Raw genomic sequence first — 14,999 nt, 5'->3', positions numbered from 1 at the left:
TGCCTCACCCTTCTGTCGGGGAAACCATTCCACTCCAAGAGCCTCTCACATTCTCTTCCTTTGGCAGCATGGAATATGATTTCCAAAAATATATCCCTTGTACCAGTGAGTGTGCAAGAGACAGGTGTGCTGCCTCCAGCAGATGGTTAATAATGATTAAATTGCTGCAGTGCATAAGGTTTGCTTAACCCTCCTTATAAGAAATGCATGATATTGATAGTTAACCTTCCATGCCAGAAATGCTAACACAGCTAAACCTTGCTGCGGTCTCACCAGTCATGACAAATGCAACTTTCTAACCTGTTAGAGAGTAGCAGTGACTAGCATTAGCTGTCTGCTCATTTGGAAGTCAGCGGTTACCACTATCACTAGTGTGTGTGTCTATCGCCATTCATCTTCATACGTTAATCAGCGTCACTTTCACACTCCAGCATTATTTATTTATTACCAGTTATTTATATAGCGCACACATATTCCGCAGCGCTTTACAGAGAATATTTGCCCATTCACATCAGTCCCTGCCCCAGTGGAGCTTACAATCTATATTCCCTAACTCACTAAGGTTAATTTTGTTGGGAGGCAATTAACCTAGCAGTATATTTTTGGATTGTGGGCAGAAACCCATGCAAGTACGGGGAGAATATACGCAGCGCAATGGTGGGAATCGAACCCATGACCTCAGTGCTGTGAGGCAGTAATGCTAACCATTACACCATCCATACTGTCCAGCATGTATCATAGGTGCTTTTTTTTTTTTTTTTTTTCTCCCTATATTTCAACAGCAAGATTATTTAGTGTTTATTGATCAGTCATAATTGTGTATTTATAAATGAGTAACTGATAGACACAGTTAACAGCTAAATCCAGAGCCAATCACTTTGTTTTGTAAACATTATATTAATGAGGGTATCCAATTAGCAACGATAACGCAATTCGCAATCGCGGCTAATGTTATCGCACCTATCCCAAAAAATCAGGTTATCGTAGCCTGCACGCTCCCATTTATCGTACCTATCCTATTCCAAATCGGCGATAACGGCAATAGCATGATAATTCTAGCTGGCAAAAGCACAGGAAAAAGTGGGGAAATGTGCCTGTACCTCCAAAAATGCCAAACTAATATCGGAAAACATTATAGGTCTATTAAAGGCCATAATATAACTAATTGGTGTCATTACATTGGGTCAGATGCTGTAATATGCATTTTTTTTGTAAATGATAGAAAGCAATTTTTTTCAGAAAAATAAGTGCTCTCATTAAATTTGGGGTACATAAAATGGGAATAAGTTTATATTTGGGACAATTTAGGGGACTTTAAATATAAAGTGGAAATAGACCGATTACTCCCACCTGCAAGCCCTAAAAACACTTCTCCCACTTATAAAGCACCCCAATATCTGGGGTGCAAAAGCCTATCCCATACCTTGTACCCCAATTTCCACCAGTTTGCTTTTTTTGACCACAATAATGACATGTGATTAAATGTTGTCAGTGCCTAAGTAGTCAATCGGGGAAGGGGAGGGGTCCCAGGGGTTCTAAACTAAATACTGCCATTTTTAGCTTAAAATATGTATTTTGCACGACTTATTCCCAGCTCTGAGATGGTGAAGAGAAATCAGCAACAAACCCTACGGAGACTTATCTTCGATAACTTATCGCAGCTAATAGGATACCGAATTGTCGCATTTGCAAACCGCGATATTGCGGCTAATCGGATACCCCTCTAAATGTAACGTATCTGTTAAACAAGACTGCTGCTATTTCTGAGACATTTATTCCAAAAATCCATATTTACACGCTAATATTAGGCAGTGATTTAGCCTTTTTCGGATCTAGTTCAGAACATGGGACCCACGGACTAGCATGATAACTAAACTGCCTCAGAACAATATCCACGTGGACATCTATTGGGAATAGTAGTAACCTGTGGCGAGCGATGTGTGTCCTCGGGGTGAGACTCATCCAGGGTCGGACTGGCCCACAGGGGAAACCACTGGTTGGCTCCACTGCCTCCGGCCCCTCCTACTCCTCTAGGGATCAAGATCCAGACTCTTTCCTAATGCACTTGAATTAAGCATTACACATGTGTTACATTATACTTCACAAGAATATGGATTATTATATATTTACCAAGGGGAACAGAACATGTACTCTGTAATGGTTAGCCAAACCTCTGTGCTGGCTGGCCACGCCCCAGTGGAGCCTGGCCACACCTTTAAGCATGGACCCTACAACAGCCTCCCCCCCCCCCCCCCCACCCCTGGTGGGCCCTCCATGCCCCAGTCCGACACTGGACTGATCTATGAGTAAAGGAAATACAGGAGCTGCCACTAGTATTATAAATATATGTGGAGGACTAAACCTTCCTGTATACAACTAACAACTATCCTTTACCGAATGCAGAAAATGGAAATATAGAGAACAAAATCTTTTCTGATTATTATATTTTATGTGCCAATTGTATCCGGAAGAGCTGCACATAAGAGGTTAAACATCCAAGATCAAATATACCTTGTCCAATAAACAGCAATGTAACATTAGACAAATAGATATGGGGCCTCTGTCTTTACCATACTTGTGGCTGAGACAGGATGGCATAAGAAGGTTACTTCTGTACACTCATGTTATTGCTGAAGGATGTGGTATACGATTTATGTAAATTAGTGAGAATGTAGATTTGGGAGTGGGAATGTATCATGTGATCTTACTGTGTCATGCTGACTTGGACCCTGTTTAATAATGCAAATGTTGTACACCCCCGGACTTTGGAATCCATATGTATTCATGCTATACAGTTTTTTTTCCAACTAGGCTGAAGCTGGTTCCTTGATTTTCAAGGTTACAAAGACTTTGGGCCACAGATTTTACTTTGCATATAGGGGGTAATTCTGAGTTGATCGCAGCAGCAAGTTTGTTAGCAATTGGGCAAAACCATGTGCACTGCAGGGGGGGGGGCAGATATAACATATGCAGAGAGAGTTAGATTTGGGTGGGTTATTTTGTTTCTGTGCAGGGTAAATACTGGCTGCTTTATTTTTACACTGCAATTTAGATTTCCGTTTGAATACACCCCAGCCAAATCTAACTCTATCTGCACATGTTATATCTGTCCCCCCTGCAGTGCACATGGGGGGTAATTCCAAGTTGATCGCAGCAGTACATTTTTTAGCAGTTGGGCAAAACCATGTGCACTGCAGGGCAGGCAGATATAACATGTGCAGAGAGAGTTAGATTTGGGTGTGGTGTGTTCAATCTGCAATCTAAATTGCAGTGTAAAAATAAAGCAGCCAGTATTTACCCTGCACAGAAACAAAATAACCCACCCAAATCTAACTCTCTCTGCATATGTTATATCTGCCTCCCTTGCAGTGCACATGGTTTTTCCCAACTGCTAACAAATTTGCTTCTGCGATCAACTCAGAATTAGGCCCATAGTGACTGGTGGGTTGTTGCAGGGTCGTAACTAAAGGTGCATACACACTGAGCGCTTTTCCCCCCTGCCCAGCGATGTCAGCGGGGGTGAACGACTTTCCATAGCAGGACGCTATGGAAAGCCGCTCACCCCGCCGTTCATCTACTGGTAATACCAGTTTTCATCTTGAAAACATTTGATAAAGAACTGAAACGTTGTAATAAGACTCATGTCTGCTGGTTGAATTTATTCAAAACGTATCCTGAGTGCCGCATCCTGGATGACCTGTCTACTGCTGTTACTATGCTGGCACCGGATCAAGCTACATCATGGTTTTGTGAGTGCCGGACCCTTCCTATGCTATATATATACCGTATATACTTGAGTATAAGCCGACTTTTTCAGCACGTTTTTTTTGTGCTGAAAAAGCCCCCTCGGCTTATACCCGAGTCAGTGGAAGGAGGGACACGGAGGGCACAGCGCGCGGCTCTCCTGTGTCCCTCCTGCGTCTCCGGCGGCGTGTGTGTGTGTTAAATGAACTGCCGTTCGTGATCTCTGATTGGCTCACGAACCGGCACTTAATTTAACACATACACGCCGCCGGAGTCGGAGACGCAGGAGGGACACAGGAGAGCCGCGCGCTGTGCCCTCCGTGTCCCTTCTTCAGAAGACAACGCGGGAGCGATGGAGGGTAAGTACCCTTCCTGGCACTGTGGGGCATATCTGGCAGCATGAGGGCACATCTGGCACTGTGGGGCATATCTGGCAGCATGAGGGCACATCTGGCACTGTGGGGCATATCTGACATATCTGGCAGCATGAGGGCACATCTGGCACTGTGGGGCATATCTGGCATATCTGGCAGCATGAGGGCACATCTGGCACTGTGGGGCATATCTGGCAGCATGAGGGCACATCTGGCACTGTGGGGCATATCTCATATCTGACAGCATGAGGGCACATCTGGCACTGTGAGGCATATCTGGCAGCATGAGGGCATATCTGGCATATCTGGCACTGTGGGGCATATCTGGCAGCATGAGGGCATATCTGGCACTGTGGGGCATATCTGGCAGCATGAGGGCATATCTGGCACTGTGGGGCATATCTGGCAGCATGAGGGCATATCTGGCACTGTGGGGCATATCTGGCAGCATGAGGGCATATCTGGCACTGTGGGGCATATCTGGCAGTATGAGGGCATATCTGGCAGTATGAGGGCTGTGTACGGCTAGAGCTGCATTTCCCACCCTAGGCTTATACTCGAGTCAATGAGTTTTCCCAGGTTTTTGTGGTAAAATTAGGTGCCTCGGCTTATATTCGGGTCGACTTATACTCGAGTATATACGGTATATGTATACGATATAAAATAAAGTGTGTGAAGGGGCTTCATAACATGGGCTTTCTCTGGGATCAATTTTGTCATGCCCCTTCCCCACAAGGCATGCGCCCCATGTCCCTATCGGAATGCTCTCTCTGGCACAGGGCACCAGAAAGTCTAGTTACGAATCCATGCTTGCAAATTGACCCGTTTGTATGTGATTGGTAAAATGCCATCATACAGTGACTCTTCATTTGCATAAGCGTGCCTTGCATCACCAACATGGTACGCAAACTTAATAGTGGGCAGATTAAAACAAGTAACTATGTGGCTTCACAAACCAGCGTTAGCACTGTGCCTGTACTGCAGTTTGCAGTAAATGACCCTGTCAGGCCCTTAAACCATTTTAAGGTTTTCTAGAGTCTTAAGGTGGGTACACACTGATAGATATATCTACAGAGCAATTGATCTGCAGATATATCTATGGACGGATCGGGCAGTGTGTTGAGCATACACACTGCCCGATCCGTCGGGGACTGACGTCACGAACTGGGCGGGCGTGTACACACGCCTGCCCAGTTCAGCTGTCAATCACCGCCGGCTACCGCAGCATGTGTACGGGCGGTCGGCCGACGGCCCGTACACACACACACACCAACGCGCCAATATATCGGTAGATATATTGGCCGTCAGCTGTGCTGTGGGGCCGATGCGATATGTCTGTGAACGACAGAGTTCACAGACATATCGCCCGTACACACTGGCCGACGGACCCGCGATATATCAGCCGTTCAACAGAACGGCCGATATATCGCTCAGTGTGTACCCACCTTTAGGCATACAGCATATCTCACGCCAGACAAGCTACACTGCTGGCATAATTGAATACACCTGATCAGTAACAATGATTGGACATCCTGTGGTATTCAAACATTGCCCTACTTTTTTCAATGTACACAATATGAAACCAGAAGGGGTATGATATATTTTGTAGACATTCATCATTTTGATGAGAATTATGACATGATTGTAATGTTGACATGCAGCAGGTTGACGTTCGGCAAGTCGACACTGATAAAATGTCAACATGATTAGAATGTCAATTAAATATCCCTAGTGGACTGAAGTTGACTTACCTAGTGTGGCTGTGCAACGCTTCAGTGGTATATTCTAGTATTCTGGGGCCTGCGCTGATGTAAGGATACCTTCTGGCAGATCCTGCACGGCTTCCGGCAGTGAGTATGACTGATAATAACCCTTAACCCTCCATCTAGTGCCTAACCTCCCCTCCTGCATTATGTATGTCAGCATTGTCGATATTATGGCTATATCCCGCCAGAAGAATGTACACCCAACCATTGGCCTGCCACCACCATGATTCCTTGCATCGTTAAATCACATGAACCAGGATTTGTTAGATTAGGCAATGGGGCTGATTCTGCACGAAAGTTAAATGCAGTAACTCTACACCTGGACAAACCATGTTTCACTGCAAGGTGTACAAATACTGTGTGTGTGTGTGTGTGTGTGTGTGTGTGTGTGTGTGTGTGTGTGTGTGTGTGTGTGTATCCATATATATATATATATTGTAAATCACATCACTAAAACCTGCACTGTTAAGGTGTATACACACGCATAAAGGGGGGGTTGTTAAAGAACTGCGCTACTCCGTCCTGCAACCTCGCAAACTGGTGGCTGCTAAGAACTGTTAGTGGGTGCACTACACAGACCCACTATAAGGAAAGTATCTATTGACAAAATATATAGTTCAGCGCTCACCAAAGTTTGTATTGATAAATAAATACTAAGTATACTGCGACTTAAATATCCATATACACATGAGATAAATGAATGTAATAACACATCAATTATCATTTCTGTAAAATTTGTGATTTATTTTGTAAAAAGAATAAATTGTGCAATTTAAGAGGGCTAAATTAATACCGGTATTAAATAAATACACATAACATATAAGACAAGACAAACATAAAAGCAATCCCTGTGGGTACACTTGCTCGCGGTTTACCCCACTGGGAAACAGATTCCTCTGAATAAGAGCAATGTCTCGGTAAAATGCACTGATTTATAAAGTGCTGCTGAAAGGTCTGTGTTCATAAAACAGTCTGGTGGATGCAGGGGTTAACAGTGGTGTGACAAGGTCAGGATCTCTCCTACCGTATTCAAAGCACAGTCCTGTAATCTTTACCCTGATTTTTGAAGTGTCGTAGTGTCCTTGCTGAAAGATGCAGCGCTGGTGCTGTCTGCCGGCAGACACCCGTCCGTCTTGCTCCGTTGTCTCTCACTTCCGGGCACTGTACGGAGCGGGATCGATTCCTTCCGCGATCTACGCGTTTCACCTGGTAAGGCTTCGTCAGGATTGCGGTGTAATCGAGTTCCAGCCCAACGCTGTTTATAGCGCTCCCATGGTAACAAGTTACTTCCGCCCTCAGATGTGAAGGCGGTGACGGCTTCTTCACTCGTGTTTCTTTAAGATTAATTGGTCAATTCATAAGACACAAAAAAACACAACACATAAACAAACATATAACAATTGTTTATCACAATCTCATTCTCATTTGTCCTTTATATTTATAATCCCTAGGTATCTAGTCGCTTCCGCCCTCAGATTAAATGGTAATCCTGGCTTCCTTGCCCTGATGTGTATTCCAATTTTATTTATAGTGTTTGATAATTACGTCGCATACACTAGATTTCCCCAAGATAACATCTTTAATCAATCACGTTTTAAACTTCTATCTGAAGAAAGTAAAGGAAAGCAAAAATTAGAGTAAAATTAAAATTAAATCCTAATCGTAATAATGCACATGTAAATATCTCGTTATATGCATCTGGTGGTCTTCAATAATGTATTTGAAAACTTAAGGATCAAGATCCAAATTTGTCCAGACGGCCCATATATCCGACAGACTATTATTAGATTAAATTAACAACACCAGATAATGATCAATTTAAAATACCATTTATTTATATATATATATATATATATATATATATATATATATATATATATATATATATAAAATAATCCCTAAAGACAAATCTTAATGTTATAAAATACTCTATGAGGAGGGGGGGGGGGGGGGGGTAGGCATGTACCACAAGTGATGTTCTGAGTGGAATATGTATATTTCCTGATGGCATCTACATTCGGGTGTGGTTCATAAAATCGACAGTATCTAGGTCGACAATGTTTAGGTCGACCACTATAGGTCAACAGTCACTAGGTCGACATGGATGGAAGGTCGACAGGGTTTCTAGGTCGACATGTGCTAGGTCGACAGATCTAAAGGTCGACATGAGGATTTTTTTTTTTGGGTGTCGTTTTCTTCGTAGAGTGACCGGGATCCCAAATTAGTGCACCGCGTCCCCTCGCATGGCTCGCTTCGCTCGCCATGCTTCGGGCATGGTGCCTTCGCTCTGCTACCGCTTCGCTCGGCACAGATTACCGTTCCAATCGTAGTCCACGTGGATCGTTAAGTATGAAAAAATTCAAAAAAAGAATTTTTTTTGAAAAACTCATGTCGACCTTTAGACCTGTCGACCTAGCACATGTCGACCTAGAAACCCTGTCGACCTTCCATCCATGTCGACCTATAGTGGTCGACCTAAACATTGTCGACCTAGATACTGTCGATCTTCAGACCGGATCCCTACATTCCGGGGTAAGCAGTAATTTATCAAGCTATGTAATATCTTAAGCCATTATTATTACTTCAGAAAGGGTATGATTTCCATATCAATATTAAGCCCCTTAGGGGTCAGGGTGCCTAATTCATATATTGCCCTTGTCTCTTCTTTTGATAGAAGATCTTCCACGTTTCCACCTCTCCAAGGTCTTAACATTTGTTTTAGTCCCACAAATTGTAATAGGCTTGGGTTAGAATTATGTACTTCTTTAAAGTGTAAAGGTACACTCTGATTCTCACGTCCATTTCTTATATTGCACAGATGTTCCTGGATACGTGTGTGTAGTTTCCTTTTTGTCTTACCCACATACTGTAGGCCACATGGGCACCACAGCATGTAGATGACTCCAGTCGTGTGGCAACTTATTCTCCCTTTAATCTTGAATATTTTCTTATTTGAAAAGGATTCAATCTCCTTAATGACTCTTATGGAGTTGTGTCTGGTCTTCTTACAGGCTGCACAGACTCCACATCGAGAGAAGCCTAGGTTCTTTTGTGGTGGTTCCATTTTGGTTGTTGAACCATCTAACATTAAGATTTGTCTTTAGGGATTATTTTATATTTTATATATTTTATATATATATATATATATATATATATATAAATAAATGGTATTTTAAATTGATCATTATCTGGTGTTGATAATTGAATCTAATAATAGTCTGTCGGATATATGGGCCGTCTGGACAAATTTGGATCTTGATCCTTAAGTTTTCAAATACATTATTGAAGACCACCAGATGCATATAACGAGATATTTACATGTGCATTATTACGATTAGGATTTAATTTTAATTTTACTCTAATTTTTGCTTTCCTTTACTTTCTTCAGATAGAAGTTTAAAACGTGATTGATTAAAGATGTTATCTTGGGGAAATCTAGTGTATGCGACGTAATTATCAAACACTATAAATAAAATTGGAATACACATCAGGGCAAGGAAGCCAGGATTACCATTTAATCTGAGGGCGGAAGCGACTAGATACCTAGGGATTATAAATATAAAGGACAAATGAGAATGAGATTGTGATAAACAATTGTTATATGTTTGTTTATGTGTTGTGTTTTTTTGTGTGTCTTATGAATTGACCAATTAATCTTAAAGAAACACGAGTGAAGAAGCCGTCACCGCCTTCACATCTGAGGGCGGAAGTAACTTGTTACCATGGGAGCGCTATAAACAGCGTTGGGCTGGAACTCGATTACACCGCAATCCTGACGAAGCCTTACCAGGTGAAACGCGTAGATCGCGGAAGGAATCGATCCCGCTCCGTACAGTGCCCGGAAGTGAGAGACAACGGAGCAAGACGGACGGGTGTCTGCCGGCAGACAGCACCAGCACTGCATCTTTCAGCAAGGACACTACGACACTTCAAAAATCAGGGTAAAGATTACAGGACTGTGCTTTGAATACGGTAGGAGAGATCCTGACCTTGTCACACCACTGTTAACCCCTGCATCCACCAGACTGTTTTATGAACACAGACCTTTCATCAGCACTTTATAAATCAGTGCATTTTACCGAGACATTGCTCTTATTCAGAGGAATCTGTTTCCCAGTGGGGTAAACCGCGAGCAAGTGTACCCACAGGGATTGCTTTTATGTTTGTCTTGTCTTATATGTTATGTGTATTTATTTAATACCGGTATTAATTTAGCCCTCTTAAATTGCACAATTTATTCTTTTTACAAAATAAATCACAAATTTTATAGAAATGATAATTGATGTGTTATTACATTCATTTATCTCATGTGTATATGGATATTTAAGTCGCAGTATACTTAGTATTTATTTATCAATACAAACTTTGGTGAGCGCTGAACTATATATTTTGTCAATGTATACACACGCATGTTACCATACCTCCTGGCACGGAAGATGAGCAGATTGGGACAGGCTATAGATGAACATTTGAACCAATGAAACTACATCTAGGAGGAGGATTGGCGTATAAATGTGGATGTCACCTGAGAGGTTGTTTTCAGTTCCTACTTTGTTACACACTACTGTAAAAGAGTGGTACTTTTACCACTTATTAAGGTACTCCTCCAAGTAAAGGGGGGCATATTTCTGTGAGATTAGATTAACATACTACACCAGAGGGTGCTATATCTCACTCTCGTTTTAGATATCCATTAGAGCCAGTTTTGGACAGCTGGCCATTTGGGGATTAAGCAGCCGACCCGTATTAAAGGGTGGGTGTATGAATTAGTCTCCGAAGAGGACAGTGACGGACAGGTCTTTATACAGCAACAACATTGAGGAAGGCACCCCGCAGGGAGGGTTAGGGTTAGGCTGCAGGGGAGGGATGGTTAGGGTTAGGCTGCGGGGAAAAGGACTTCAGGTTAGGCATCCCCATGGAGGGCTAGGCTGCAGCGGAGGGAGGGTTAGGTTTAGGCTGCGAGGAGGAGGAGAGGGTTTATGGTTAGGCACCACCGAGGATGGTTAGGATTAGGCTGCGGGGGGGGGAAAGGGGGGGTAGGGGGGGTTAGGTCAGGCTGATGAAAAGGTGGGTTAGGGATCGAGGTTAGCTTTCTTAATTAGTCTGTGTCGGATTTTAATCATCAGGATGCCGCTGTCTGTATTTTCACAGCCGGGATCCGGATACAATCCCGATAGGACCATAGGGCTCCACTATCCAGTGTTGTGAGTGATACTTCCCCTTCTCACATATGACCATTACAGAGTCAGACAGGTGAGCCTCTTGCCATACATTTAAAATGGAGATTTCAATGGCTTAAAGCTGGAGTTTTTAAGAGTCCTTCAAACCATCCTACTTGAGAGCTGGAGATTTTAGACGATATGTATCGAAATATAGCAATCTGGCTTTTCACATCTCCATTTCCTATTCACAACAATAGAATTTGTCCTACCGCCGAGACTACTGTTGTTATATTTCCCCAGATAATTACTGTTATTATATTTCTTTAAAATGATACCATCCTCTGTAAACAAGCGTCAGTCCTGCAAACTAAAGGCAATCACGAGACTGCCTGTCGGGATCCTGGCGGTCACAGTGCCGGAATCTTGACAGGCGGTGAAATGCCGTTGCCGGAATACCAGCGCCACAGGATTTTCTCCCTTTATGGATGTCTACGACAACCATAGAGGAAGAATATAACCTGTGGCGAGCACAGCAAGCCACCTTGCCCGCAGCATGGCGAGCGCAGCAAGCCCGCAAGGGGCTTTCCAGAGCTCGCCCCGCTGCTGGCATACTGTTGGCTAGGATGCCGCTGTCGGAATCATGACAGCCGTGAGCCCGGCCGCCGGTAAAACATATGTATTCCCTGCAAACCGCTAATGAGTTCAAATATGTTCAAGATTTTCGACAGCAGTAAAATGAATAAGATAAAGCACACACATAGTGATTTTGTGGAACAATTTGCCTGATTAGGACCCGTATTTACTCCGCTCCAGCTACCAGAAATGTACAAGAACAAATTAAATACTGGTAGATTTCAGTAATTTCTGTCAGAAAAGGACTGCACCAAATCGCAAGGCACGCAGCACTGAGTGTTACACTAAGTCGTGACATGAGAGTGCTCACCACTGGCTTATAACTGTGATAACCAATTAAAACCTTGTAGCACTGAATAAGTACGACTGGAATAGCACTACAATTGGCTGGTTCAGGACTATGTGATACTTGAAAAGGAAGTGTATATGTACTGTACTGATACTGCCAAACATATCAGCTATGGACACATTACTAACCATATGTAATATTGCAGTGTAATTTACTGCCCACTTTACTACTGATGGCCATATTACTACCCACGTTACTACTGTTGGCCATATTACTGCCAACATTACTACTGGTGGCCATATTACTGCCCACTTTACTACTGGTGGCCATATTACTGCCCACATTACTACTGGTGGCCATATTATTGCACATTTTACTACTGGTTGCCATATTACTGCCCACTTTACCACAGTGGCCATACTACTGCCTACATTACTACTTCTGGCCATATTACTGCCCACTTTACCACTGGTGCCCATATTACTGCACACTTTACTACTGGTAGTCATATTACTGCCCACGTTACTACTGGTTGTCATATTACTGTCCACATTACTAGCGGTGGTCATATTACTGCCCACATTACTACTGGTGGTCATATTACTGCCCACATTACTACTGGTGGTCATATTACTGACCATGTGACTACTGTTGGTCATATTACTGCCTACGTTACTACTGGTGGTCATATTAGTGCCCACGTTACGACTGGTGGTCATATTATGCCACACTTTACCACTGGCGACAATTTTACTGCACACTTTACCACTGGTGCCCGTATTACTGCCCACTTTACTATGTGTGGTTATATAACTGCCAATGTTACTACTGGTGGCCATATTACTGCACACTTTACTACTGGTGCCCATATTACTGCCCACGTTACTACTGATGGTAATATTACTGTCCACGTTACTACTGATGGTCATATTACTGCCCACGTTACTACTGGTAGCCATGTTACTGCACACTTTTCTACTGGTGACCATATTACTGCCCACATTACTACTGGTTGCCATACTACTGCCCACTTATTGGTGGCCATATTACTGCACGCTTTACTACTGGTGGCCATATTTCTGCCCACGTTACTAATGATGGCAATATTACTGTCCACTTTACTACTGGTGGCCATATTACTGCCCACGTTACTGCTGGTGGTAATTTTTTCTGCCCACGTTACTACTGGTGGCCATATTTTTGACCATGTTACTGGCGGTGGCCATATTATTGACCACGTTACTGCCGGTGGCCATATTACTGCCCATGTTACTGCTGGTGATCATATTACTGTCCACGTTACTGCCAGTGGACATATTAGTGCCCACATTACTACTGGTGGTCATATTACTGCCTACTTTACTACCGGTGGTCATATTACTGTCCATGTTAGTAGCGGTGGTCATATTACTGCCCACATTACTACTGGTGATCCTATTACTGCCCACTTTACTACTGGTGGTCATATTGCTACCCACTTTACTACCAGTGGACATATTAGTTCCCACATTACTACTGGTGGCCATATTACTGCCCATGTTACTACTTTTGGTCATATTGCTGCCCACGTTACCACTGGTGGTCATATTATTGCACACTTTACCACTGGTGTTCATATTACTGCACACTTTACTACTGGTGGTCATATTACTCCACACTTTACCACTGGTGCTCATATTACTGCAAACTTTACCACTGGTGCTCATATTACTGCCCATATTACTACTGGTGGCCATATTACTGCCCATGTTACCACTGGTGGTCATATTACTCCACACTTTACCGCTGGTGCTCATATTATGGCATACTTTACCACTGGTTCTCATATTACACCACACTTTACCACTGGTGCTCATATTACTGCACACTTTACCACTGGTGCTCATATTACTGCACACTTTACTACTGGTGGCCATATTACTGCCCATATTACTGCTGGTGGTCATATTACTGCCCATGTTACTACTGGTGGTCATTTTACTGCCCACATCACTACTGGTGTCCATATTATTGACCATATTACTACTGGTGGTCATTTTACTGCCCACATCACTACTGGTGTCCATATTATTGACTACATTACTGCTGGTGGCCATATTATTGACCACGTTACAAGCTAGACCTTCCAACAATCTTCTAGTCGTGGCAACCTGTATGGTACTCGTATACGTAGAAGAATAGTGAAACAACAGTTAGATTGTAGCATACAACACTCTTGTTGTTGCTGACACCGGAACTTCTCAACTCACCGTGGGGGTCATTCCGAGTTGTTCGCTCGGTAAAAATCTTCGCATTGCAGCGATTTTCCGCTTAATGCGCATGCGCAATGTCCGCACTGCGACTGCGCCAAGTAAATTTGCTATGCACTTAGGAATTTTACTCACGGCATTTTCATCGTTCTGGCGATCGTAATGTGATTGACAGGAAATGGGTGTTACTGGGCGGAAACAGGCCGTTTTATGGGCGTGTGGGAAAAAACGCTACCGTTTCCGGAAAAAAAGCAGGAGTGGCCGGAGAAACGGGGGAGTGTCTGGGCGAACGCTGGGTGTGTTTGTGACGTCAAACCAGGAACGACAAGCAGTGAAATGATCGCAGATGCCGAGTAAGTCTGGAGCTACTCAGAAACTGCTACGAGGTGTGTAATCGCAATATTGCGAATACATCGTTCACAATTTTAAGATGCTAAGATTCACTCCCAGTAGGCGGCGGCTTAGCATGAGCAAATCTGCTAAAATCCACTTGCGATCGAACAACTCGGAATGACCCCCCCTATTTCAGTGAGATGCGTTCACATAAAGGTTTCTTTTTAACCGATTGCTGATCCCTTCACATACATTCAGTAACACTCATATAGAGTAACACTCACCTAAATTATAGGCCCTATGTGCATGCAAAGGTTTCTTTTAATCCAACACTCCAATGGCTCTCTCCGGTGGATGTAATAAGTCATGTGATATCCAAGGGTATATTAAAAGAGTTTTTCTTTATTCTCCCATAAAAAACATATGGATACCCCGACAGTTAGAAACAA

Source organism: Pseudophryne corroboree, chromosome 6 (assembly GCF_028390025.1).
Source record: "Pseudophryne corroboree isolate aPseCor3 chromosome 6, aPseCor3.hap2, whole genome shotgun sequence".
Classification (NCBI taxonomy): domain Eukaryota; kingdom Metazoa; phylum Chordata; class Amphibia; order Anura; family Myobatrachidae; genus Pseudophryne; species Pseudophryne corroboree.
Note: the sequence above shows the minus strand (reverse complement) of the source record.